Raw genomic sequence first — 4,564 nt, 5'->3', positions numbered from 1 at the left:
ACACACAAAACATTTCACTAGAGAGGTCTCTCCTATTTCAGATAAATGTCATCTGAAAATGCAACTACTGTCTGTTTCACAGATATATTTTGAAGATAAATAATTTGAAAATATTTAACTAAATCAACTATTTAATGAAGTTGAAGAGAGACCCTTCACATCAGCACCATGAAAGATAAATACTGTTAATGTCAATCAATGCATGAATGAGCTATAAGCCATATATTATTGTCTCATGGGGCACACTCTCCCCTCTGAGGAAGCACAAGTGCCAGTGGGGAACAATCTCAGGTCCGTGAGACCTCAACTGTACAGAACTGATCAGCTCCTTGAAAGTGCCTTTACATCTGCTAATATTTATTGGGCATTGATTTTTCAAGCCCTTGTGTTAATTGCTAGGGAGTACAAAATAAATATAAGAAAATATTCTTGTCCTCAGAATGTTGTATATCCTACTAGGAATAGTGATATTGGGGAACCACTTAATTGCAGCAAATGAGATCATGTTCTGATGTACACTGTGAGTTCCACAATAAATACTGATAAAGAAAAGCATGAAATTGCACAGGAAAGAAGGGCATGGCAGGAGTATAGCAACTGGTCTCTAGGTCCCCAGGAAGTTAGGGCCAACACTTAAACATAACCCACCAGCTGCGGTTCCTTCACGCTAACCTTCTCTTCCTCACGGATAACAGCAAGTGGGGGCGGATATAGCTCGTTTGGGAGTAGGGTAGAAGAACTGAAAAGTAGAGTAGTGCAAGGCACGGCCATAGTCTTCTCCCTGTTAGCCATCTCTTTGGGGGTAAATGTGCAGTCTTTCAAAAATGTCTGAGGTTTCTGTGGTCTGAGAGCAACAGGAACAAAAGGGACTTCATACCACCCAAGGTCACTCTGGTCATTGCTGGCCTCAGCTACATAGGCTGGGCAAGTTGGGGCCTGGGGCTAGAAACCATGGGGGCCACTGTGTCCTGATCATTGGGTTCCTGTTATCAGATACAAACAGCTCCTTGTAGTACTATCCCCAGGCCTCTGCCCACACACTGCGCCTCCTGGCACCCGTGCATTAGTTCAGCAGGACCCAAGGGGATGTGTGGGTTCCCTTCCTACCCCATGGAGACCATGGGGAAATTGGGCTCCTCTAGTCAGCCATCCAGCAGCCAGTCCCACAGTGCCATCTTGGGTATGGCACCAAGCTCCTCCTGGAGCTGCATATGGGAGGCTGGGGTAATCCACACCCCAGCTCTCTGAGATCCTAACTCGGGGAAGGCAGGTCAGGATGTCACACCTTCTGTCTGCTCTGTCTCCACCAACTCTATCTACCGTCCTTAAGCCTAGACTCAGAAGGAGGGAGCTTTGCAAAGCCCATGGCTCATGTCCTAGTTTTCTCTAGCTTAGACACAGTGTTGTCAATAGCTTTTGTTGAGAATAAAGGAATTTGGAGACACTTTCCTCTCCTGACAGAGCCTGGAATTCATAATTATCTTGTCATTGTAAAAATCCTACTGGGGATGTCAAAACGTGAGTATCAGTGTTGTTGTACTCTTCCCATTTCTGCTATAATACTCAAGTCCTCCTGAGCAAAGGAGCATCCCTTGAAGTAGAAGAAGGCAAAAAGGAGCAGCAAAAATCAATAGCACTTTAATGTATATTTTAAATATGATGGTTTTACCATATTTACTAACTTATTATTATATTATACACCAGATCACCAGAGAACTCTTTGTGGAGGGAGTAGGATTTGAACTTGGCACTTAAGAATGGATAGAATGTAGTTGAACATGTTGGATTGAGAAGACAAAAATAGAGACAAACTTGAGCAAAGGCACAGAAATAAAGTTATAACAGAAAGTATAAATCATCTAAGCATAGGTTTATGAAAATGCAGAATTTCCTGGGGCTTATCTGAGTTGGTGTGCGTGTAGCCTACCACCTTAACTTTCTAGCCTATAAAAAATTGGTTTTGAAAATGATTACCGAGGCTTTGCAAGATCTTCAGTCGTCAAATATTCAATGATTGTTCCAACAAACCGAAAGCTTCACCTAAACAAACTACCTAATGTTAGCAGCTGGGGTTATGATGGTATCAGTAAATATAGTAAAAAGAACCACAAATTAGCTCATGAACAGTAGAGCAGAACTCCAACACAATTCTCCAAACTTTGAACTCTGGGTTGTTTCCGTTATACAATATTGCCTCTCTTACTATCAGCATCCCTAGAATTTTATAAATCAGAGGAAAATGAAGGGAACAAACTGTTCATAGCGGTTGGGCCTGGTGTTGGCACTACAAGGCTACTATGCTACTGCAAATCAAAATACTCCCACGTTGCCTGAGGCCACAGGTTACAATGTGGTTGTCTGTGTGCTACTCCTCCACAACCTACCACCCTGCGTCTCACTTCTTTTTCTATGAAATGGATTGGAGGTGAGGTAGTGGGAAGGAAACTCCTAGGATCCGGCTGCTTCCAGGAGGCCTGCAGGTATAGGTCTTGACCCTTTTCTGCACACAGAAACGCTATGCTTTCTTGAGTCCCCATCCTTCCTGTAGATACTCCCAATGAGCTGGATCAGTTGTTGAGGAGGAACAAGATACAGATGTGCCCCGAATCCTCTGTCCGTGTCTTCCTGGACTATGAATTAGGTTCTCTTCCTTCTGGTGTAAGCCCCTTTTACTCCAAGTCCTGGACTATTCTTAACAGCTGTTCTAATGCCATCACCAAATCCAGTGACAGTCAATACTGAACAACTAGACAGAGAATCCAGAGACCACTGCAGGTGGTCTGGAGGGTTGTCTACTCAACTCAAGAACCCACCACTCAGATTCACCAATCACCAACATCCTGTCATCGCTGTTTCATTGACTTCTACCCACTTTTCATGCCCCGTCCACCTAATTACAACTGTTGTAATTCTCTACTTGAGAATAAATTTAGATGCATTTAGATGCACAAATCTTAACCAAATAATTTTGACAAACAGTGAACACTCGTGCTACCCACACCCTCTCATGACCTAGAACATTTACACCTCGTCAAAAGGTTGTTTCTTGCCCTGCCCCCATTAACGCCCTGCCTACCAGACACAATCTTTGCTCACACACATTTCATCATTGGTTGCTTTAACATCATCACAGACTCACACAGATTGCATTTCAGGAGGTCTGGCTGCTTCTCAGTTTAATGACTCTACGAGTCATTCACATTATTGGCTCTACCAGTAGCTTAATCCCTTTTATTGGTTAAAGGTATTCCACTGTATGAATAAATATGGCACAATTTGTTTATTCTTTCATCCACTTGGGTTCTTTCCAGTTTCTGATCACCATGAATAAAGGTACCATGAACATTATGTTGCAAATAACTTGGACACATGTTTTCTCTTTCTGTTTGGCCTTCTGGTATACATATACATACATACACACACACACACACATATACATAAGAGTGTGTATTACTGAGTCAGAGGATCAGTATGTGTTTACATTTATAAGAAACTGTCAAACATTTTCTAAAGTGATTGTACCACTTCACATACTCACCAGAAACATTAGCATATTAGTTGTTCCTTTGTAAACACTGTAAGGCATTCTAATGGATATATAATAGCATGTCACCAGGGTTTTAAGTCTCATCTTTCTGATTACTGATATTGAGCGCTTCTTTGTGTGCTCATTTTTTAAAATGTTATTTTCTTCTTATTGAATATATGGAGTATAGTCTTTAATGCAAGTTCATTGTGATCTACAGGTACTGTGGATATTTTCTGACCATCTGGAATTGTATATTCACCTTCTTAATGAACAGAAGGGGCTTTTTATTCACGTTTTTAAGGACTTATTTGTTCACTTGAAAGGCAGAGTGACAGAGACAGGAAGAGGGAGGGATGGAAGTGGGGGTGCAGAGAGAGAAAGACTGACTTTCACACACTAGTTCACTCCCCAAATAGCCATTACAGCCTGGGCTGAGCCAGGAACTCCATCCAGGTCTCCCAAGTGGGTGCAGGGGCCCAAGTACTTGGGTCATCTGCCGCTGCTTCCCCAGACATTAGCAGGGAGCTGGATAGGAAGCAGAGCAGCTGAGACAGGAACCAGCACTCTGATAAGGGCTGCTGGTGTTGTAAGAGGCAGCTTAACCCGCTGAGCCACACACTGTCCCCTCAAGTTTTATTAAGTCTGATCTAATTGTTTTTCTTGTTCATGTTGTTTTATCTGTCCTAAGAAGACTCTGCTCACCTCCAAGTTATGGAGATATTATTAACCAATGTTTTCTTTTAAAAGCTCTATGATTCTATTTTTACTGGTATGTCAATGATCCACCTCATGTTTATGATGTGAGGTAAGTGAAGTATCTTTTTTTCCCCTCAAATTTTCCCAGGAACATTTGTTGAAAAAGCTTATTTTTCTCATGGAATTTATTCGGTTCCTTGGTTAAAATCAACTGACTGCATTAGTTTGAGACCTAGAATCCCTGTTCTGTTCCAATGTTCTAATTATTTGTTCTAACAATAAAAGCACACTGTTTGATTACTATATCTTCTAATAAGTCATGAAGTCAAATACTATAAA

The sequence above is a fragment of the Oryctolagus cuniculus genome, chromosome 7 (genome assembly GCF_964237555.1).
Source record: "Oryctolagus cuniculus chromosome 7, mOryCun1.1, whole genome shotgun sequence".
NCBI lineage: Eukaryota > Metazoa > Chordata > Mammalia > Lagomorpha > Leporidae > Oryctolagus > Oryctolagus cuniculus.
This window is presented reverse-complemented; position numbering follows the sequence as displayed.